This window comes from Ambystoma mexicanum, chromosome 10 (assembly GCF_040938575.1).
Source record: "Ambystoma mexicanum isolate Mex_15411 chromosome 10, UKY_AmexF1_1, whole genome shotgun sequence".
NCBI lineage: Eukaryota > Metazoa > Chordata > Amphibia > Caudata > Ambystomatidae > Ambystoma > Ambystoma mexicanum.
This window is the reverse complement of record NC_090932.1, coordinates 1,229,586,090-1,229,611,544: the sequence shown is the minus strand read 5'-3', so window position 1 is coordinate 1,229,611,544 and position 25,455 is coordinate 1,229,586,090. Positions and strand designations below refer to the sequence as shown.

Below are 25,455 nucleotides of genomic sequence, written 5' to 3'. Positions count from 1 at the left end.
GTTGCTTAATAGTAATCCAATTGCTCCCATTACCCAGGATTACATCCTGCAACTGACTGGGTTGGGACACCAGCACTCCAGCATTCACTCACTCATACATCAACACTCATCTCATACGATTCTCTGACCTCATGCATTCCATTCACCCATCAAAACACTTCACAACACATCTCCCTTCCTTACCAGATGTAGATACACCAAGCACTTCACAACACACCTCCCTTCCTTACCAGCCACACACACATTTGCACTTACATATTTGGCACATGATGGCCACACACACACACACACACACACCTTTTTAAAGAGCGGTGTAGCTCTGGAAATACATCTTGGCATGCATGCATGCATGCCTTTGGGCACACCTCAATATGTGGTCCCAACTTTTACCATTGGCACACCTAAATGTGTAGACCCTTACTTCTACATTTGACCCACCTATATGTGAGGTCCCATGCTATTAACTTTGACCCACCTAAAAGTGTTGTCCCATGCTTTTACCTAGGACTCACCTAAATGTGTAGTGCCATACTTTTACCTCCGACTACCTACGTGCGTAGTCCCATACCTTTACATATGCCCCACCTAAAAGGTTTTGGCTCATGCATATACCATTGGCCCACCCAATAGTGTAGTCCCATACTAATACCTCCGGCCCACCCACGTGTAGACCCATGCTTTTATGTTACATTACACCATTGGTGGCATGCCTCACCTCCCGACATGGCACATTCATTCTTGTTGCCTATTTTGTTATTTTCTTTACAGTGCCTTGTGACATACCTATCCTCCAACCAATCAAAATGCCTCACTTCCCTTGCAATGCCCATTACCAAAAACCTAATCAAAGCAGGCATTAACACATATCAGCAATCCAATTATCTAAAGCATAACAGCACTGTCCAATCCACCTACACTGCCGGTACCATTAATGTGGTATAATGCACACACAGTACCAAGCACGTGGCACCTATAAATACAACTCTGAAAACTCACATTTGCAACTCGCAAAATAGTCTTGTTAAGACCTCATTACCTTTCACTCTAACATGCAATTTCATAAACATGTTACTTACATACAGTTTGATTTTCCTAAACATTCATACTGCACCGTAACAGTTCTAAGTCCTGCAAATCCTCCAAACGTAAAGTTTGTACCACCTATGAATTTCATCTCCTCCCACATATCCAAAACTCTTTTGTAGATAAATTACGATGCAGTTTAGCAACATCGTTTGGGCACAGCCTTCACGTGTACTACACCTCCATATTAAAACACCTAGACAACCACTATAAATCCAATCCCCTCTTGATCATTTGATTTAACTTGGTGCAGAAAATACCAAACCACTCTTCAACTCGTCGTGTAGCAGTCTAGGGTCCATCACAGCGTCACTTGACATCACTGCAACCATCCTTTGCGGCTTCTTTGGTTTACTTTTCCTTTGATCACTGTACACACTGTCACTTTCCTGACACCTGCTTCTGACATACTGGTGTACGTCCTTTCCTTTAATTCCTTCACTGACGTAATTGCTCCATCTTCGGCCAATCAGAGCTCCTGAGTTCCACTGAAGCTTTCTGCCTCACAGGCATAGCACGCACATGCTACCCCCATGAACACCAATCCTGCTATGACCGGCGTCATCACTTCGCTCCAGACCATGGAGCACTACAGAGCTCCTAGTTCAACGGCCACCTTCGGAAATGACACTGCCCTTCAATAATGTGATTATCTCCAGTGCACCCCTTCATTCTGTACAGCAGCCTGCGTCATGTCATGCCTCACAGACCTTACCGGGCACTACAATCATGTATTGGCAATTTTCCTGACTGCATTTTTCCTACACTCTATATTGCCAAGCATGACCTCTTTGCTTCAGGGCCTCACACATGCCACTCCATGTTCTATCATCCCTTGCAGGCTGCCTTGGACGCTAGCTGGATCACTTTACTCACAGAACGCAATATCCTCGCCTTGCTTGCTACAGCATTCCAGAACTTCCCAATCCAATCAGTTCACCTTTTCCTCTACGATGCTTCCACACACAACCTACCTTCTGCAGGCTGCCCTGGGTGATGGGATCTGTTTATAGGGGCCCTGGGTACGCTCTTCCTGCACACCCCACAGCAGCCTAATTGATTTCATTTGCTTCCAGTTCCAGCAGTTTCAGCACACACCAGTCCTCTTCCAGGTCTGCTTGGAAGACCAGCTTGCCACCAGTGTTATAAAGGGGAATTCATAGATTCAGGTAAGTTACTCTTAAGTTCCTTTTATTGCTGTTACATCAAGTGTCCTTAAGTTGCTCAATAGGAACCCACTGCCTTCCATTACCCAGTCTTACATTCTCCAACTGCCTGGGTTGGAACTCACTCATACATCAACACTCATGCATGAGCTCAGAGAGAATGTTATGTCATTCACCCATCAAAGCACTTCACAACATATATCCCTTCCTTACCAGACATATATACACCAAGCACTTCACAACAATATTATAACGGGTAAATAATGCTGAGGTGAGCGATACTACAAAGGGAAATAGATTAAACCCCAGCCCCGGTCATCTGTAAGTGCTGAGTGTCAGGGGTAAATAAATTGACTGTACAACCTGGAAAATAAGGAAATATTTCAGAAGCATATGCGCTTCTGGAATTATAGATTTCATTAAAAAGTTCCTCCTTTTCTGATCAATATATGAGCACAAACGAGCAAAGGACATCTCACTGCATGCATACTTAGAATAAAATGTAATTTAAGTAATTTCCTGGTTACATCACCAAGCAGAGTATTGTTAGTGACGATGAACCATTTAGGAATATGGGGAAAGGGTTATTAACTGTTGCTCATTTTTCCACTTTTAAGTTGCCCACTGAAAATGAGAAATGTGCACGTTTTGCACATTAATGCAATAGAAACACCACTGAAGGGAGTTTAGCAAACATACGCTTTCATTTCTACAAGCTATTTGCAGCAATCTAGCCGGTATTTCAATTGAGTTTCCTAAAACGCTGTTTAAAATTGACATGTATATGAGGAAGGTGGAAGGTATTTATTTCCAATGAAGGGGAAGTAGAGAGATTTCGGTAGGCAGGGATTTCCTGATTTCATTTGTTTTTTGGCAAATAGTTTTACCCTGGACTCTCATGCATTTTTCAATCCATGGTGCAAGTGCCTTCAGGGTAAACCAAATGGACATACGCTGATGGGTGCGTGGGTTACAAAAGTCCACATTCATGTAAATGTAGCATTGAAAACTAAGATGACTAGTGTATTGAACATTCTTCACCATTTGCATTAAAACTTCATAGATGCAGAGGCATGGCCAGCAGCCCACAAAATGGCCGCGTAGCTAGGGATCTCCTCACATCGACAATATGAATCCTAATTTATTACGAGGCAGTAGTAACTAGATGCATATGTGCTGCAACATGCTCCTGTTTGCAAAAGGGTTTTGCAAATGTAATTTATAAGTGATAATTTAGCAAGAGCAGTGATCTTCATTCTGGAATGACTTTACCTACTGGAACAGCTTGCCTCGCGGGACTGGAGCACAAGCATCAGCAGTTTGTGATCAGAAACTGCTGCTGCAGTGTCAGAGGTGGTTCTCTCCCAACTGAGTTTATTTCCGCGAGGTGACTCCTGAGCTTGGCTCCATTATTCTGACCCTCTGTCTAATGGCCATTTTCTAAGGAAAGCTGTTTTACTCCTCATTACCAAAGCCCGACTCCTGAAGACTCAGCAAGCAAAGGCGTTTTGGCAGAGTGGCCCTATCTGGCTTCTTCTACGCTGAGTGAGTGTAGACAGCTGTCCGATTCGAATGGGGAGCGGGCATTGAAGCCATGGCTTTTGGCCATCCTCTTGTCATCTTGTGACACACACTTCGTCACAAGGTCTCCTTTATATAAGAATACACTCCTTGTTTTTAGGACTAGGAGACTTAATAGTAAAATATTCTGATTATTCAAATTTAGAGGAGAGGTAATAAAGGAGCCCCAAATTCTTGCCTTTTAATTATATTTTGACTTACTCAGCCCAGACTCCAAGACAAATTAAAGACTGAACAAGCACCTAATCAACTTCTATCTGCCTGATCTTGTATTAGCTGCTGCAAACTGTGTAAAGACAGCGATGGATTTCAACACAATGGCCAACTTTTCTGAGTATTCCACAAAGAAAATGGAAACAAGAGTTTTCAACCATAGAACAAAATATGGAATAAATGCTTACAGAACATCTCACAATATGCTCAATTAATTTAGTTTTTATTTATTTGTGTCTCTAGACTAAATGAATAGGCCTTAACATCACACATTTATATACAATAAATAACACAAATACAATCCATACTGTGATAACGCTAAGGGTGCCTCACTGCCCAATCCGTAGGGATCCTTTATTCAGGTGGCTAGGGGGGGGGGCATCGCTTCTGAAACCCAACCCAAGAGTTGGGGGGGGGACAAACGAGGGAGGATCACCTGGGTAGAGGGTCATCAGGGATTCGGAAGGGAATACCCAAGGGTGAGACATGGTATCCCCCTTTCTTGAAAGAGGCCTACCCAACCATCCCCCAATCCCTCCCCCGCACAGCTCCCAGCCTTCCTAGGGTGTATTCATGCACATTCTGGTCTTTCCCCCAAACATCACTTAAGTATTGGGATGAAGAAGAGGAGATCAAGAGGAGTACAGATTTCCTATGAGAAACACCATTATAGTAGTAAGAAGGAGGTGCAGATTAAGGCACATCAACCTCTCCATTTTCTATGTCCCATTAACGAGGCCAGGCAAAGTCAAGCAATGGATTTTCATCATGCACACCTTCAGCGCTGTAAGCTTGTCAAGACAGTATGAAAAGCATTGAGACACTCAACAGTTGTAATGAGTAGGAGGTCGGACGGAAGTCGAAGCTGAGCCGGAGTATCCCAGGATCAGAAGGCGGAAAGCTGGACATAGATGCTTTCCCCTGCAGAGCGACAGAGGGAGGAGGAATCATGGTGAGGGAGCCGTGTCTCCAAAGAGACAAAGTCCAAGAGTGGGAGGCGAGGCAATTCCTACACTATCCATAAGGTAGCTCCTTCTCCTGGGCAGCAAGAGAGAGAGTCCAGGAGTCTCTGGTGGGCAGGGGGCGAGACACTGACCTCAGCAGTAGAAGCAGAAGCCAGGAGAAGCAACCACAGGACTGGTGAGTTTCATTGAATGAGAGAAACCTGGTACGCGAGTAAAGGTTGCTAACATTACAATGTATCCAGGTGAATGAGTGCAAGCGCCACACTAATGCAAATGCTCTAAGTTCTAGTGAAGCAAATGAATGAAGAGTTGGATAATGGAAGTGGTAAACAAAGTATAGAGATCCAAAAAAGCTGTGTGAAAAACGAAATGGGAGCAAAATCCCAAAAGCAAAGGAAAAGAGACTTTCCATAAATATGAGAGTATTGAAAAGAACTAGCAGGAGATGGATCCAGGAGGGCCGCAGAGACCCCCCCAAGAGAACAGAAGAAACGCTAACAAAATAAGACACCTGGTTGCGCTACCTGTAGCGGATGGACTGCGCGGTCTGACAACTGTGCCATGACCAGGGGAGTCTTAGCTGTGAAAGAAAGCTGCCGGAAGTACAATGGTGGTGGCAAACCCAAAAAGGAATTGGTTCAGAGTGGGGAAGGGAGGACCCCCCCTCTCCAGGAACGAAGGGGAAGAGTGACATTGTTTAATAAGTCTGTGTGAATTGAACTTTTGTGTTTACCAAGAAGCAACCTTGAACCAATTGAGTATTTGTGAACAGTCCAGAGGGCTAGAGCTCCAGGCGAGGGATGCCTGAAGCACCCGTTGCAGAGGAGTACCTCAACCAAAGAAGGTATTCCAGTCCAATAGCAGAGCGAGTAGAGCGCTCACTTTGACATCTGTGCAGAGCCTGCCAATGCAGGTTTGAATCACAGCAGGGCCGAACTCAGCCTTTCATCCTTCTGAGGTCGCTAAATGAGCACCACACACCGTGGGTAATAATAAGCAGCGGTCAGATACCTGAGGGTTCGTAGCGCTATGTAAATGCTAAATTATTCTTATTATTATTTTCATTATTATCGTGACATTTTTGTCAAGTCTACCGAGTTGCCAAGGGAATCCTGAGACCCTGTGGAACTTTCAGAACCTGAGTTCCTTGAACTTGGGGAAGGGAGATACGATAGAGTTCCGCTGTTACCCTGACTTTAATTTGAACACTATCGAGTTGGTCAAATCCCATACACCCTGTTATTCTGTAAAAGTGAGTGCAAGCATAGGTTTTGATGCAGACAGAGTTTTACTTTTGAATGACAGACTTAGACTTCCCTTAGTTTACCTTTCATTAGGGAACATTCCCACCTTAGAGTTAGGGCAAGTTAGGTATTCCCCCATACTGACCATTGAAATAAATGTTGTTGAAAATCCATATCTGTCTGTGTCATCGCTTCATAACATGCCTGTCTCACAATACACACTCAATTAATTCTTTGGATTAGCACTTTTAGAAGACTTTCAAGCCTTCAGAAAGGATATCAAGCACTTCTCAAATAGACTAGATGAAGTGGAAGAATGCTTTCATCAGTTAACGAGAGAATAGAGGCCTCAAACATGTGCAAATGAGATTGAAACAACCAAGTTAATGAACCTGAGTTAGAAGATTGCAAAAGAAGAACTAATATCTACATTATAGTATGCCTGAAAAGGAAGGTGGTTATGATTCAATACAATATTTAGGAAATTGGATCCCAAGGATTCTTCTATCTCTATCACCCAAACGCCCCAAACTGCAAAGGGCTCATGGAATAAGACCAAGGTATATATCCACCAATCCATCACCCAGACAATGTATTGCACGTTTTGTCTGACATCAACACGCTTGGTTGCTTCCATCCCAAGCAAAAAAGATGACCTAGGTGTGTGCAGGACACATGATTTTATTTTCTCTGGATTTCTCAAAAGATACCCAAAACAAGACGAGAACATTTTGGAATATTAGACCTTTGATGAAAAGCTAGCTGTAAGATATGGTTTGTTGGATCCATTCAAGATGATTATCACAATCCTTAATGATCCTACCACAGAATTTAATGAACAAGAGGACCTGTTCAGTTTCCTTCAATCTTTAGATCCTAATTCAATGGAAATTTGGTGGGATTCACGAGTGAAGCTCACCTCTGGCTCCAGGGTGTCTGGGGTGGGCAGGAAGTGAGGGAGGTGCCCGAAACACCCTGTGCTGAGTCTCCTAGGAGACCCAGATGCACTCTGTGATGATTGGCCAGCTGACTGTCCGGCAAGGACAGCCACTCTGCTGGGTGACTGACAGCTAGGCTGGAATGAATGGGAGAGAACTGAATAAAAGGTGAGGCTTTTGGCTTGGAAGGCAGAGTCGACCACTGGACGAAGAAACCAAAGAAGAACTTGAAGAGGACGCCTGCTGCAACTCCTGGACCATTGGTTTGCCCGGTGAAGGCCTGGTGCTGTGCTGAAACTCCAAATTCATATCGACAGAGAAGCCGCTGCAAGCACGACTTCTCCCCTTGAGTTGGTGGGACCAATCAACTCCGAAGTAAGCCACCTGGACATTCTCTCTGAGCCGGTTGCATTTCCACAGAGTTGCTGCTGGAAACCCAAAGGTCGGGGAGAGGAATACCAGATTGTGTGCATTGCTTTTAAGTTGGCCAAGAGCTCCAGGAAGATCCTCCGGACTCCCAGGAAGCAGGACTGACCGAGTGTTAGCCCCCTGAACAGAGTGCGGGACCCCAGAAGCAAGGAAAGTCCATCTCGATAGCCAGAAACTGCAGTGCTGCTATTTGCAGTAGTCCAGAAGAGCTGAAACACTGAAGTGCCACTTGTTGGAAAGATTGACGGTTGCAAGCGGTGACCATCACATTGCAGAGCAGGAGTCCCCAGAAGTCCTCCCTCTTGTCCCCACGACTGAGGCCCAGGAACAGTGAGATCTGCAGAGCTGCACAGGAACAGGAGTCATCTGCTGCACTTTTTCTTCAATACAAAGGTACTGTAAAGTCTGAGAGAATTTACGTCTCATTGTAGAGTTGCTTGCATCTTCTACTACTCACAAGTCTAAACAGCGTGTGGCCCTACATTTGATTCTTCTTTTCTTCAAAGCTTCTAAAACATAGTGCAAAGACTTTTCCACTTACCTACCAGAAGTGCTTCAGCCTATTTAAGACTTTTGCCCATTGACTTTGACTTAGCCTATAACACCGAATGACTCTGCTTAGGGGATTCAAAAGTAATTTCCTGCTTAAGAATATCTGTGATCTCTTGTGTGTTCTAATAACCTTTTCTTTGACCAACTCCTAAAAAGTATTCTAAATGCAAACAGTAATATATTAATGTCTCCAGCATCCTAGCTATTGAAGTCATCTGAGGGTGCAGGTTGTGTCTGTGGGCCATCCCAAAAGGGTCTTTTCTGATTTAGAAACTAAGCGTGTACAGTTTTTTAAGTGTATTTGTGTGTTGCTTTTATATTGCTCCCTTCTGAAGAAGGCTTATTAATAATTGTTTATTCAAGAAACCTTGTGTGTATGTGTTTATTTGAATACTTGGCATTGTGAATCTCTGTGTAACTCCCCTACAGCTCACATTGACATAGGTCAGGGTTGTTGTAGTGCACCCAAAGGGTACTGCATACAATCGTGCCTAACAATAAGATTGACTTCTCCATCAAGAAAGACAATATTGGGGGCGTGGCCAGCGAGCACGGGATGAGGACGTGATTCCTCGGAGCTCCCGCGGCCGTCAGCCAAATCCTGAAAATATCCTGTTATTTGGGCACCACAACGGCCGAAATTATATCCAGGTGCGGCGGAATCTTGGACGCTCAGGTCGCCATACTATCGACCCGAAACACAGCACCAGTCGGGCACAATTGGTCCGAGAAGCCCGAGACGCTGACGATGGACAAAATGGCGGACTAGGAGAAGGCACGTAATACGGCGCCAACGGCAAGAAGCAGACACCCTGCCCCGATGGTGCCTGGAGCAGCCGCGCGGGATTACAGCAAAGAGCGGAGGGGAGAGACGAGCCCGTGGACTCCTGCCGGGCGGAGCGGATCATACAAGCGGGAGCTGCCTGCGATTGGGAAGGTAGGCGGTCCCCGCTGCTAGCGGCCATATCCTGCCGTGTGCTTTCGGGCGCATACGGATCCGATCCCTGCAGCCCCCGCGGATGCGTTTGGCCGCCGGAGCGGCAGGCGAGGAAAAAACGCCAACTGAAGAAGGCAGACACCCTGCCCAGCTGGAGGGCGGAACGGAGCGAGTTGCCCGCAGTTGGGAAGGTAGGAGGGCCCTGCTGCTAGCGGCCACATCCTGACGTGTGCTTTCGGGCGCACATGAACCCGACCCCCGCCGGAGCGCTACCTCACCGGAGGCAGGCCTGATCCCATACCCCCCGCCCCGCGTGACAGAGCCTGAGCGGATCCGGGGGAAGGGGGAAAGCAGTTGGAAGTCTGGGGCCCTGGGGACCGGTTTTGGGGGGGCGGCACCGCGACGCACTAAACCAGCAAAAAACACTATATGAGCTGGGTGCCTGGGACGCAATCAGCTCCACAACCAGAGGCCAACAATCAAACATATAGTGCGGCAATAGAGGAGTAGGGTCCTTGCGGAGACACCACAAGGAACACACAAGGAAAGGGGGTACAGAAGGGGGTAATCCCCAGGTGCGCAAACCAACCCACCCATCAACCGTTGGGCGCCAACATATCCTATCAGCTCCGGAACGGGGTGCAGCACCTACCCGCCCTACAAACCGTCCTAATGAACATACGCCGCAAAGCCCTATAACTCCGAAGTAAGCCACCTGGACATTCTCTCTGAGCCGGTTGCATTTCCACAGAGTTGCTGCTGGAAACCCAAAGGTCGGGGAGAGGAATACCAGATTGTGTGCATTGCTTTTAAGTTGGCCAAGAGCTCCAGGAAGATCCTCCGGACTCCCAGGAAGCAGGACTGACCGAGTGTTAGCCCCCTGAACAGAGTGCGGGACCCCAGAAGCAAGGAAAGTCCATCTCGATAGCCAGAAACTGCAGTGCTGCTATTTGCAGTAGTCCAGAAGAGCTGAAACACTGAAGTGCCACTTGTTGGAAAGATTGACGGTTGCAAGCGGTGACCATCACATTGCAGAGCAGGAGTCCCCAGAAGTCCTCCCTCTTGTCCCCACGACTGAGGCCCAGGAACAGTGAGATCTGCAGAGCTGCACAGGAACAGGAGTCATCTGCTGCACTTTTTCTTCAATACAAAGGTACTGTAAAGTCTGAGAGAATTTACGTCTCATTGTAGAGTTGCTTGCATCTTCTACTACTCACAAGTCTAAACAGCGTGTGGCCCTACATTTGATTCTTCTTTTCTTCAAAGCTTCTAAAACATAGTGCAAAGACTTTTCCACTTACCTACCAGAAGTGCTTCAGCCTATTTAAGACTTTTGCCCATTGACTTTGACTTAGCCTATAACACCGAATGACTCTGCTTAGGGGATTCAAAAGTAATTTCCTGCTTAAGAATATCTGTGATCTCTTGTGTGTTCTAATAACCTTTTCTTTGACCAACTCCTAAAAAGTATTCTAAATGCAAACAGTAATATATTAATGTCTCCAGCATCCTAGCTATTGAAGTCATCTGAGGGTGCAGGTTGTGTCTGTGGGCCATCCCAAAAGGGTCTTTTCTGATTTAGAAACTAAGCGTGTACAGTTTTTTAAGTGTATTTGTGTGTTGCTTTTATATTGCTCCCTTCTGAAGAAGGCTTATTAATAATTGTTTATTCAAGAAACCTTGTGTGTATGTGTTTATTTGAATACTTGGCATTGTGAATCTCTGTGTAACTCCCCTACAGCTCACATTGACATAGGTCAGGGTTGTTGTAGTGCACCCAAAGGGTACTGCATACAATCGTGCCTAACAATAAGATTGACTTCTCCATCAAGAAAGACAATATTGGGGGCGTGGCCAGCGAGCACGGGATGAGGACGTGATTCCTCGGAGCTCCCGCGGCCGTCAGCCAAATCCTGAAAATATCCTGTTATTTGGGCACCACAACGGCCGAAATTATATCCAGGTGCGGCGGAATCTTGGACGCTCAGGTCGCCATACTATCGACCCGAAACACAGCACCAGTCGGGCACAATTGGTCCGAGAAGCCCGAGACGCTGACGATGGACAAAATGGCGGACTAGGAGAAGGCACGTAATACGGCGCCAACGGCAAGAAGCAGACACCCTGCCCCGATGGTGCCTGGAGCAGCCGCGCGGGATTACAGCAAAGAGCGGAGGGGAGAGACGAGCCCGTGGACTCCTGCCGGGCGGAGCGGATCATACAAGCGGGAGCTGCCTGCGATTGGGAAGGTAGGCGGTCCCCGCTGCTAGCGGCCATATCCTGCCGTGTGCTTTCGGGCGCATACGGATCCGATCCCTGCAGCCCCCGCGGATGCGTTTGGCCGCCGGAGCGGCAGGTGAGGAAAAAACGCCAACTGAAGAAGGCAGACACCCTGCCCAGCTGGAGGGCGGAACGAAGCGAGTTGCCCGCAGTTGGGAAGGTAGGAGGGCCCTGCTGCTAGCGGCCACATCCTGACGTGTGCTTTCGGGCGCACATGAACCCGACCCCCGCCGGAGCGCTACCTCACCGGAGGCAGGCCTGATCCCATACCCCCCCCCCGCGTGACAGAGCCTGAGCGGATCCGGGGGAAGGGGGAAAGCAGTTGGAAGTCTGGGGCCCTGGGGACCGGTTTTGGGGGGGCGGCACCGCGACGCACTAAACCAGCAAAAAACACTATATGAGCTGGGTGCCTGGGACGCAATCAGCTCCACAACCAGAGGCCAACAATCAAACATATAGTGCGGCAATAGAGGAGTAGGGTCCTTGCGGAGACACCACAAGGAACACACAAGGAAAGGGGGTACAGAAGGGGGTAATCCCCAGGTGCGCAAACCAACCCACCCATCAACCGTTGGGCGCCAACATATCCTATCAGCTCCGGAACGGGGTGCAGCACCTACCCGCCCTACAAACCGTCCTAATGAACATACGCCGCAAAGCCCTATAAACAGTGCGTGAGTGGGGCCGACCTCCCGCGGTCCACTATATACCTTCAGAAATGGGTAAAGATAAGGCAAGAGGCATGACAGCACAGAGCAAAATAGAGCAGTATACGACCCCCGCCCAAGCCCTCCCGCGGAGCAACCCAATACTAGCGCAACACCAGAAACAGAGGAGAACATTTCGCTGAAGGATGTCATGAACGCTATAGCAAGTTCGAGAACCTCCATGGAAAAAAAGATGGATGGCATCAGTGCAGATGTGTCATTATTACGCCACGACCTCCAAAAACTCACAGCCCGTACCCGAGAAGCTGAAGGTCGAATATCTGAAACAGAGGACAATTTAAGAACAATGAACCAGCAAATGTCAGGAGCGCTAGCCCGCCTCAAAGCATTGGAAGAAAGGGTGGAAGAAGGGGAGGGCAGGGCAAGACGAAACAACATTCGGATCCTCGGTCTGCCGGAAAAAGCGGAAGGAGCAAGCATGGAACTGTTCTTAGAGCAATGGCTCGCAGACATCTTTGCCCCCAAGACCTTGTCGAACTTCTTCTCAATTGAACGGGCCCACCGAATGCCAACTGGAGGGCAAATCCCAGGTGCCCCACCCCGCACAGTGATCGCGAAACTTCTGAATTAGAGACCGAGATGCAATACTCCAAATGGCCAGGGCCAAGGGCACTATAACGTTCAACGGCTCCAAGATAGGTTTCTTCCCGGATTTCACTAGAGAAGTGCAAAGAGCTAGACAATCCTTTGGCCCTCTTAAAAAACGTCTCCAGACCCTCAACGTAAAATACGGACTCTTATTCCCGGCGCAGCTGAAAATATACTTTAATGGAACAACTGTGCACTTCACGGACCCAGCTGAAGCATGGAATTGGGCAGCAAGACATCTGGAGGGTGATTGGAGGCCAGACAGAAGACAAGATAATGGTAGGAATCGCCCGAGACGAGACAGGATGTCCCCTGAACTCCCGCAGCATCAACCCCAGGCACAGCCAAACAGGGATAATGACTGAAATGAAGAATAAGGTACCCACTCGTAGTTACGCTTTGAGACCCGGCGCCATGTTATTAGCCCATGTTAACAGCGAATTAAATGTGAACCCGATGTCTGTATAACTGACGGTCCGGACCACGCAACCCCCACGGCCGGAACAAGGCAACTTAAGATTAAGTAGTGTTATACCACTTGTGGAACAGTTCTAGGTTGATGAGTTGACTGTCCCTTGACAGTCGGTTGTATTCGTATGTTCGGGCGACAGGTACTTCAAGTTGGGGTGGAGTATGGGGTGGGGGATATAAGGGAAAGTTTTAAAGTTGCTTTGTTAGTTCGGATCCATGGCATGTCCAACCACAGACCTAAAAACAACCCTCTGCACATTACACCCTGCTGTACTAGGTATTGGGACCACATTCCCGACAGACACACAGAGGGGAGGAGGCTCTCCCGACACAAGCATCCTGCGTGCCTCTAACGGGAAGCTCTAGATGACACACCCACAATTACACCCACCCCCACCCGATCGCCCCAGGTCCCTCAAGCTGCTCAGTTGGAATGTGAACGGAATGGGCTCTGGGATTAAAAGACGCCTGATTAAACAACTGTTGAATAGGTACTCTCCCGACTTGGCCCTTCTATCAGAGACGCACCTAGCGGGAACACACTGCACCCTTTTCCAGAGAACAAATTACAGGACCGCATTCCATGCAGGGTACACGATGGGATCCAGGGGCACCCTTATTCTTATACACAAGAGGCTCCCGTTCTCCCCACAAGTTGTGGAACTGGACCCACGGGGTCGCTATGTACTCATTCTAGGCTCACTCTGGGGTGAAACGCTGGCCATTGTGTCAATATATTCCCCACCCGGACTGGGCCAGGGACTCTTGGAGGACGTCACCACTCTCCTGGGGAAACACCACCCAGATCGATGGGTCCTGGGGGGAGACTTTAATGATGTCATGTGCAATACTATGGACCGTACCCATCTTAGAGGGCGTAATCCGGATGTTCCCACGAAACTCTCCAACTTTGTGTCCGCCCTAGGCCTCCGAGATGTGTGGCGCGAACTGCACCCCCAGGATAGAGGCTACTCATTCCACTCTGGAGCCCATGGCTCTCTCTCCAGACTGGACTACCTCCTGGTCCCGAACACAGACCTACACAGGGCAATATCCGCAGAATACCTCCCTCGTGGAATCTCGGACCACTCCCCCCTATTAATTGAAATACGAACGCACTCTGTAACTCCCCTTAGAACGTGGAGGCTAAACAGCTACCACCTTGGCTTCCCAGAATTGGTAGACCGCCTTACGGAGGTGTCTGATGAATACTTTGACATAAATATACCAGCAATGGATGACCCAGTGGTGGTGTGGGAGGCTTATAAAACAGTGCTGTGTGGGGAAATCATCTCCTGGGTAGCAAACAAAAAGCGGGAGAGACTCCAGAAAATAGTAGAGGCGGAGGCTGAAATGGTCCAGGCCGAAAGCACGCATATTCTTGACCCTACCCCGCAGACTCAAAGGTCCCTCAAACTAACCACAGAAACCCTTAGAAATATTATGCTAGATAACGGCAAGCAGGCCCACTGGGACACCAGAGCGAGGATATACGAGCTGGGGGACAAGGCGGGTAAAATGCTGGCCTGGCTGGAGAGGAGGGAGGAGGGGAGACGTCATGTCAGAGAGATTGTTGCCCCAAGTGGTGTTGGGTACCAGACGGATGCTGAAATTGCAGAGGCATTTGCCCAGTTCTACGCGGAACTCTACCGAGCCCCGATAACACCTTTCGACCCGACCCTACTAGATGAAATTACACTCCCAGCACTGACACCACAACAACGGGAGGAGCTAGACTCGGATCTCTCTGAATCCGAAATAGCCGAAGCCCTAGCGCAACTCCAAACAGGGAAAACACCGGGCCCTAATGGTTTCCCGGCCGAGACCTGGCAAAAACTAGGGGGAAATAAAATGGCGACCCCCCTTTACAGGATGTTTCTTGGTGCCCGCGACCACCTGACCTATGTAAAGCCACCATTGTGGTCATTCCCAAACCCGATAAACCCCCGTAACAGTGCGCCTCTTATCGGCCTATCTCGTTAATTAACAGCGAGGCCAAAGTTCTTGCTAAGCTCCTTGCCAACCGGCTGCAATCAGTGATCCATACCTTGATCCACCCGGATCAATGTGGCTTTATGCCACACAAATCAACGCGTATGAACCTGCGCCGGCTCCATCTGGCGCTGGAGCGGGCCCCGATCATTGACACCCCTCTCGCCCTACTGGCAGTGGATTTCGAGAAGGCCTTCGACTCGGTTAGGTGGGACTGCCTTTGGGAGGTCATGAGGCGTATGGGGTTCGGAGACAGTTTCTTGAAGTGGGTGAAACTACTCTACACTAACACCCGAGCGGAGGTCAGAGTGAATGGTTGGCCGTCCCGGTCCTTCTCGTTGGGAAAGGGCACGAGACAGGGATGTCCCCTTTCTCCCCTTCTCTTTGCCCTGGCGATTGAACCTCTGGCCCTTTGGCTCCGACAAGACGCTGCATGGACGGGGTTCAGATGGCCTGAAGGACATGAGGACCGTGTCTCCTTGTATGCAGATGACCTCCTGATCTACCTGGGAGACCCGGCTCGGTCCTGCCCCAAGGTGACGCAGATGCTTGCCCGCTTTGGTGTCCTTAGTGGGCTTAAAATCAACTGGGGAAAATCAATCCTCTTCCCGGTGAAAGGCAATGTGCAGGCTGACCCTCGGGAATGTCCGTACCGAGTAGAACCGCAAGGTTTTCGATACTTGGGGATCTGGGTGACCGCGAACCTAACTGAATACACACTACACAATTTTCAACCGATCCTTGACCGCTTTGTCAATGACGCCCACCACTGGAGACTTCTTCCTCTTACGCCCATGGGAAGAGCCGCACTCTTTAAGATGATGACTCTCCCAAGGTTTCTCTATGTCTTACAAAATGCCCCACTAAGGATCCCAGACTCTGACTTTGGGCGGGTTGAATCTCTCTTTCGGGAACTGATATGGGGGGGTGGTCAGCCGAGGATAGCACTGACTACGCTCCAAAGATCGGTCTGGGAGGGTGGGATAGGAGCTCCGCGCCTCCAAACATATTACTGGGCTGCACAGCTGGCAGTGGCCAACGACCTGCTTCATGGAGATAGGGAGCTCCCCCACATCAGGGCCGAGGTTGCAGCCATGCACGATACCGACCCATGGCAACTACTATACCAAACTCTTCCGAGACCCCTTCCACCAACGACCACGGTCCATACCATCGTGGTTTGGAAACAGGCGCATAGATTCGTTGGGTGGGAAAATAGGGTAACTGTGGCACAACCCCTGTGGAGAAATAGTAACCTGCCCGAGATAAAGAAGCTTCAGCCATGGCCCCGATGGGTGAGGGCTGGGATTCTGAGGGTTGGGGACATTCTTGAGGAGGGGGATATAGCCCCGTTTGAAACTATCCAGCAAAAATTCCAACTCCCGGGCACTGAGCGATACCACTATGTACAGCTGGCCCATGCCCTAAGAAACCACATACCTGCAGGCACCAATATCCCGGACTACACACCAACAGAACGTAACATATTACCAGCTCTCATCCCCACCAAATGCACCTCCATCCTATATAATGCTATTACATCCTTTGCTACGCCAGAACTCACGACCCTGAAAACTAAATGGGAGGTGGATGTAGGGGTGATAGATCCAGAAGACTGGATCCAAGTACTAATGCACCCAAGGGAGGTGGCCATCTCTTCCAGGATTCGACTGGTTCAATTAAAGATCCTGCACAGGGTCTATTACCCCAGGACGATACTATATAGATGGGGGAGAGCCCTGAACCCGAACTGTCTCCGTTGTGGGAATGAGGAGGGGACCTTCTTCCACATCCTGTGGGAATGCCCCCAAATCCGCACCTTCTGGAGTGAATGCTGTACTGTACTAGGCAATGTCTTGGCGTGCCGCATACCACTAGACCCGAAGATTCTCATTTTGGGTGCTCCGGATGAGATTGAACTTACTAAATGGGGCAAGCTGCTCCTGAACACAGCAGCGGGACTGATGAAGCGCAACATAGCGCAGAAATGGGGAGCCCCGGAGTCCCCAACGATGGAGCAATGGGCAACAGACATGAGCATTTGTGCCACTATAGAGCACCGAGTATATACTGCCAGAGGATGCCCTGCTAAGGCGGATAAGATATGGGGGAGGTGGGAAGAAGAAAATGGACCCTAGAACCGGCTGGACCCTGTTGTATGCAGGGAGGGGGATACGATCGGATGGCACTAAAACCTGGGGAAATGTCATGGGAGATTGATACTTGATCTGTTAATGGTTGAATTTTGGAAGGACATGCCAATCCGCACAAGCTGTTGTTGTGTAGTTTTGAATGTAAAACAATAAAAAAAATGTATCAAAAAAAAAGAAAGACAATATTGAGAATGATTTGCTGAAGGTTAAAAATCCTAAAAGCAACTCAGTCAACATATCCTCCCTAGATCTACATATTAAGTTAGAAATTAAAAAAGCCATTACAGATCTTAAAATAGCAAAAGCAAAGCATTTTTATGATACTTTGTGATGTTAACGCTTCAGTTATTTTCATCTTTTATAATACAAGGTATGAGTGCAAGATCATTTACCAAAGCAACATTGGTCTTGTTCCCAAAGACAGATCACAATCCTTTGTTAATCAAAAATGACCATCCTATCTCATTAACTCGGAAGCAAATATGTTTGCTAGGATTCTTTCAAATAGGTTTGATAAATGTATGCCCTATTTAATTAATGCTGACCAGACTGGTTTTTCAATGGTAGATATGCTTCATCTAATACCCGCCTATGTTGTAATATTCTGACATGTGAGAAGAATTAGACCATTATCTAATTATTAGCCAGGGTTGCTGAAAAAGCTTTTGATCATGTTCATTGGCTGTTTTGTGTTTGAAGCTCACAACTGGTATGGCTTCAGTGGCAAGTTCCTAAATATGATAAACATTCTATATTCTACCCCCCCCTTCTAGTATCTATGTAAATGGTCTTCTGTCCTCACCCTTTCCTGTTTGGAGAGGAACGTGTTAGGGTTGTCCCCTATCACCACTATTTGTTTTAGCCTTAGAATCATTATAAGAAAATATTAGAGTAAATGATAAATAACATGTATCCAATTAAGGTAACGTTGTCAGCATATGCAGATAATATTTTGTTTTATTTGACCAAACCTTTTCCCCTCTATTCCAAACCTGCTAGACACAACAAAGAATTTCTCTAATGTTTTGGACTACAAACTTAACCTGGACAAATCGGAAATTCGTCCCCCATCTAAAGGAAGTTATTCTAAGGAACTTAATACAAACACAATGTTTTGATGTTCTAAATTCATCAGTTACCTCGGCATTATTGCTACAGGAGAAATTGATTCTATGTAAAATCTAATGCAGCAGATTAGTAAATAAAATTGAAAAAAAGACTGCAAAATGGTCACCCCTCTATTTAACCTAGTGGGATTTGTGATGAATCCTGTGGAGTCACCACTGATTCCCCAGCAATGGCCTCCCGCATGGCCAGGGGACTGCAGCCGCTATCTGATTCTGACCATGGGGGTGGTTATATGAGAGAGGATCACGTGAAAGGGGATGCCTGCAGGGACGAGGTGATAACTGTCAGGAGAGATGCAGAATCCCCCCTTTCTTGTAAAGAAAACTCTATGGCATCTAAAGTTTGATGGCATACTGTTATTCCAGTCAAAAGTCCATTCATACCTCACACACACCTAACATCTCCTGTTTCTAATGTTTTCCTAAATAAACGCGCTCCTGAAGTGACTCTGCAAGTGGCTATTAGGCTGTGGAACTCTCCCGTCATGACGTTGGAAACAGTGCTGCTAGACACGCCCACTTCATCATAAATTTGAGCCGCTGCACGCTCCTGCGCGCATGCTCCTGAAGTGGCTCTGCAAGGGGCTGTTAGGCTGTGGAACTCTCCCGTCACGACATTGGAAACAGCGCTGCTGGTATTACACTTTCACTTTCCACGGATATCCTTGGATACTTTCACTTGTGGACAAATACTGACTACCCAAAATAATTATACGTGTTCTAGTATAATTATAATTATAGGACCTAACCATGTATATTGCATACTTTTTTTTTTCTTTTTTTTAGGACACACCCACTTCGTCATAAATTCAAGCCGCCGCCCGCGCTACTGCGCGCACGCTTCTGTGGCTCTGCAAGTGGCTGTTAGGCTGTTTGGCTGCTTGGCAAGTGCAAGAGCCACATTGTTTAGCCATCAGCTGTGTTATTTTTTCCCTGTGCCACCGTTGTATTTAATATTATGACTGCATTTGAAGGCATTACAGGCACGATTTGACTGTCATTGGCCGCAGCAGTCCTTGGGTGAGTCTACAGTATGTTAGTAATTTCTCTTTGTCTTTTCACATGTTATACTGATGGTATTATTGCCCGTTTTATCTGTTGTTGAAAGTTTTAATACTAGTTGTTTTTAGCTCATTTTGATGATTCTCTGCAAATCCTAATATGATCTAGACACTCATATTTTTAATAACATTTTTTAGCTGTCTATGCCTTTTATTTAGTGTCTATGTTTAGTCACATGAGTGGTTATATTCAGTAACTGTGACTGTAATACACCGTGTAGTTGTTTACCATTGTGTGATCATTAGCACCTACATTGTTACATTTCCCTCTTGGTGTGTGCCTAAACGCCTTATCCCAGGATATCATCGGATTGCCAGTTTGTGTTGTGTGCAACATCGTTGTAGAGGTATGGACGATTACAACAAGGAAATCGCTATGCATAAAAATCTGCACAATAGGCATGTATGTGTACCTAAGATTATTACTCGTCCAAAAAAAGGGTGCTGTTATAGGTAATCCTATCACTGATGATTTTGCAAAGACCTCCACCCATATATTAACGGCACCTCATCCGCCTATTGATAAAGATCATCGTCTTATGGCGTCAGAGGATCTGGTATCAGACTTGAAAAAATGATCTTGGTTGTGTAAGCGGTAAGCTTTTGTCTGATGTATTTTGTGCCAATCCTAATACGAATTGCATAGCCAAGGCCATGGCCAAGGGGTCTCATGATCATGTTACGCCTAGTGTTACCTCAAGTCAGCTTGATCCTAAAGTGGCTGACTTTGTGCCAATCACTGCAAGCATTGCTCTTTCACCAACTGCAATGCCTGTGATCACATGTACTAATGGATTATTGGCTAATGGTAGTACTAATACCATTGTCCACAAGGAGAATAACACTAATGGAAAAAGTTCAATTGATATATCCATTTCTGACTGGAAGACCTAGAAATTGAGTATATGGGTATTGATCCTGAAATATCTTTAACCAAGGTTGTTCCTACCCCATTATTTTTCACTCCCCCTACTAAGATGACACTGCCATCGGGACTTGATATATCTATTGTCCCTAATTGTAAACCCGTATTGAAGAATGAGAGTGGTTTTGATGTTGGTATTCCATCTATATTTTGTTTTAATACTATTAAACCAACAGAGGAGAATGTTCGTCCCTCTCAAAATGTAATCACTGATTATGGCGAGGGCTCACGTATACATGATGATTAGATTCAAGTATGAATTCTGATGAAATGTTTAATGCCCTAGAAAATCTCACTATGCTGCTCGAGAAATGTGCACATTTAGAAACCAAATATGATGTTCAGTCATTACTAATTAATTCGTCCCTGAAAGAGTATCATTGTAAAGGGTGTGCAAGTAAGCGCATTACTTCTCCTACTATACCCTTGCCTGTAGTCATAACTAAGACAAATTTAAAAGGTAAGGGTGAGCCTGTTGTGAAGAAGACTACTCTGGCCAAAAAGCAATCGAGTATAGTCCACCAGGCTTTTATGTATAGTAAGCGCACTACTAAAAAGCAGAAACATTCTGTCCCAAAACTGAAAGATGACTCTGTGAATGTCATCTCTGTGATTGAGTCTGAAGTATCTGCTGAAGTTGTAGTTGCTAATACTAGTGATCAAGTGATTACTCCTATCCGAACTAATGAGTCGATTCCTGATAATATTCCGCTGGTCCAAAATCTAATTGTGTGATGGTAGAATCCTCATTGTCTTCAATTATAGCAATTGAGCCACCAACTAACACGATAAAGGCAGTAGGCACTACGAACATGCCTGCGGTATCTATTCAATCTTCATTGCCAGATGCCTGGTTACTTAATAACGACAGTAATACCTCCTCATCTAATGCTAATACTAGCAGTGGTGGGAATTGCACAGGAATGCTATCCGCATTACAAATTATGCAAGTCCACATGGCAAAGTGGTCTCTCCCTCTAAATCGCGCTGCTGTATTGAGTTTATTTTAAACCATTGTTCCTTTGAGGGTAATAACATCTGGTGATATTCGTTTGGTCGACCAGCTTGAGCTTCATAACAAATATATTACTAACGTGTTTTGAGGCTGAAGCCACGCTTAACTACGTTATGGGATACAAAGTTGAGCTATTGCGTATTGGTTATGCCATCCACAAAGTGTTAATACCCTCTGAAAAATCATGCCATAGTGTCACGGCTCAGAGGACTAGTAACACTAATCCAAGTAGTCCTAGCTCGAACACCAAACCCAGTTCTGCACATAAGGAAGGGCCGCCTAAACATGGCACTAATATTGTGGCAAGCAATAACGATGCCATTCCTGAAGGCTATTGGCAATGGTTGCCTTTGAGTTTTAAGCCCCATTTTGCTGAATCTCGCCAATGACCATATTCGAAGCAGTTGCTCTGTTCCTGGAATACTCGTGGGCACTCGCATCTGTTTCAGGATGATGGTTTGATTGAATGTATGGCACTTTTTAACATTATTGCACTCCAGGAAACATGGCTAACAGCGGAAATGCAGATAGATGATAGATGTGCTGTCCACCAAATTGCGTCTAAGGGCCCTTTGGGCCGTCCAAAAGGTGGCTTGTTGATCTCTGTTCAATCACCATGGTCTATTATTAAACTTTCATTATCTAATGAGCATGTATTAGTGGCCAAACTAACATGGATGTCTACCGTCCTAATTGTTATCAATATTTACGATCCTCCTAATCTGGCCAAAACTGTAACTAATATTGTGACTGTTGTAAATGTGCTGAAACTGTTCAATCATCGTTACCCTATATTCCTCTTGGGAGATTTGAATGCGAAAATTGGGGACTATTGTCAGTTTGATGTGCAACTGGGTGTCTCGTCAAAATCAAAAATCCACTCGGTGTCCAATAGACAAGGCAAAAAGTGGATGAATGTTATGCAGACCCACAATTTTATGAAACTTAATGGTCTAACATCTAGCGATGTGCCTATGAACTTTACTAGGGTTGAAGGTAGATCTGCAGCTACCCTTGACTACATTTTCACCAGCCAGATTAGATTTCATCTCGTCATTGATACGGGTGTAGTTGAGAGAGATGAGAGTGACCATCTACCCTTGTCTCTGTTATTTGCTATACCAGAAAAAGGCACAGACCACCATGACTATGATAATAATGGGGTGCTCAGCATAAACGAAGGAAATAATAGGATAGTATGGCATAGTCAAAATATTGAACATGTCTCTCAATTGGTATCCACCCTATTACCGGAGTTCATTAAGGAGGGGGTGTCCGGTATGAACACTGGTAACCAAATTTTGCATAGTTTCACTGAGTTTATGCAAAATATTCAGAAACAAGTGGGTGAACGTTGAACATACAAATCAACTGGGGAACGTTCCAACATTGCTATCTCACCTAGGCCTTGGAATGATAAAAAGATTATTCTTGCCAAAAAGAAACTGCATAATGAAATTTGTACTGTTGTTAGAAATAATGACCCATTACTGTCAGCACATCAGGTAGCATGCCTAATCAAAAAACTTAAAAAGAATTATAAAGTATGGCTCAAAATCCATAAACGCGAATGTGAAACCAAACTATGGAAAAAAAAATTCTCTAGTTGCCTTGTCCAACAACCAACACGGCATTTGGCATCTCCTTAGCAAACACAAAAAACGCGATTTGACAATTAATTGTATCACCGAAGAAGCGTGGGCCCACTATACCAATGGCACATTGAGAAAAGTTGAACTAGGTACAGTGCTTACTCTTCCTCCCGAAGTTACTTGGGTCTGTAAATCCTCAGAACTTGATATTGTTAAGATTATTGAAAATCTTAAGAATTCACGTGCAGCAGGGCCGGATGGGGTCTGCAACATTGTAATAAAAAAGCAGCCTGAAATGTGGGGTGCTGCACTTGTGCTCCTGTTTAAACAAATAGGTACACTTGGTGCAATACCTCTATCATGGAAGACAAGCCACATCCTTACCGTTCATAAAAAAGGGTCATGGGATAACCCGGCTAACTTTAGAATGCTGGCAATGCTAGATGTGCCCTCTAAGATATTTACTAAGGTATTGCTCAAGTAATTAAACTATTGGATAAGTGCACATAATTTGTTGCTGTTAACATCTTCTATTGAACATGCTTGGAGAAAACGCAATTTGAATGTCTATTGCGCATATATCGATTTCTCGGCGGCATTTGACACCATACTCCGAAACAGACTTTGGAAAAAACTAAGTTCATGGGGGATCCTCCAAGGTCTGTTAAAGATGCTAACGTTGTTACACTCTGACACCTCAGTACGCATAAGACTCAATGCCACAGGCAAACTTTTGAAATTCATGGCTACTAGTTGCGGTGTCAAGCAAGGCTGCATGATCGCTGCCATCCTTTTTAATCTGTATTTATCAGACATGATGAAAACATTCTTTATCCCAGAAGCCAATCCTGTGAGAGTGAATGGAGTAACTATTGGTTGGCTCGCCTATGCTGACGACTTGCTATTATTGGATTATACTCCGGCGGGCCTTCAGCATATGCTTGACTCCTTGGTTATCTATTCAGCCGAAAATGGAGTGACTATCAACATTGATAAGAGTAAGATAATGGTCTTCTCAAATAAATGTAGACCTAAGAAATACTCGTGGTGCCTGGAAAACAAAAAAGTTGAACAGGTGAAATCCTACAAATACCTGGGAGTTATCATTGATGAAAAGCTGAATTGGAAGGAACAGTGGTCTACTATTAAGAGCAGATGTATTGTGGCTGCAAACGCTTTAAGTGTATTTATTGGTCGCAATTGCTGCTATTCGGTCATTGCAGTTCTTAATATTTATCTTGCAAAAATTAGATCAATGCTGCTCTATGCTGTGGAAGTTTGGGGGCATAAGTTTGTCAAACGTGGTGTGGTTCTTGAATCCAACCTTTTAAGAAAACTACTACGTCTCCCTCCAAGTGTGTGTGTGGAATATCTGTATTTGGAATTCAATATCAAAAGCTATTTGTACGCATATACCTGCCAATGTGTTTTGTCCTATGTGAAAGCTGTCACACTCCGCACTTAAACTATTTTTGTGCCATTTGTAAAAGCATTTCTTAGTCTAGAAGGTAATGTGTTGATTGGTACCATTGGTATAATTCAAAGGCTACACCGCACATGGACCAATGGGTCTGGTCCAGGTGCCCTCTCTCTTCTATCATTCAAAATGAGACTTAAGTTCAGGGTGCAGGATTACTGCCATGAACAAAACATGATTAATCTAGCATCTAAAAAGTTCAGTGGCAGGTTTCTTGATGAGTATATGAGTCGAGTGTCTTCTCCCGTATACATTCTTGCCTATCCCGATGTTAGCACGTTTCGTACCTATCTAATGATGAAATTTAACGTTACTGTTGCATTAGAAACAAATTGTGCTAATATAGGATCCACACATATGCCAAAGTACTGTCGCCTTTGTGAAGTAAATGTCATTGAGTCCCTTTACCATCTTATCATGGGTTGTGAAAGTTTAAACGATCTGCAAATTATTTGTTTTAAATCTTATAATAATGACACTGTGATGACTGAGATATCTGATCAAAGGATGATTTTTATGCGAGGCAATGATATTAACCTCATATATTTCATTGTTGTTTTTTACTTGAAAATTGTGGCAATTTTAAATTGTATTGTATAGGATATGTGAAAATGAAATATGTTTTTAGATTTTGTGTATTTATGTTGTTTTGTCAATGTGTTATACAAAGCCAATTGGCTATATCTATATCTAACCAATAAATAAATAAATAAATACATGTTTTGAACATCATCATTTTAGAAATCCTAGAAATTCTACTGACTTCAACTCCCATAAAACCCCAACTACTGAGGTGAAGAAGAGGAAGAAAGAGTTGGTATAGATTGAAAGGAGCACCAAGTGGAATATGCAGACTAGTTGTTTTTGTGGATTTCGAGTGTGCGGGACATTTAATGATGGTATCCGCACATGAGAAAAAAGCAGAGCCAGAAAGGAAA

At 45.6% G+C, this 25,455-nt stretch overlaps 1 protein-coding gene across 1 annotated transcript in view; it reads right to left on the bottom strand.

Annotated features, from left to right (window-relative positions):
• The window catches only part of KSR2 (kinase suppressor of ras 2), a 2,560,931-nt gene that overhangs the window by 2,107,709 nt on the left and 427,767 nt on the right, over positions 1-25,455 (bottom strand). The window lies entirely within an intron of this gene.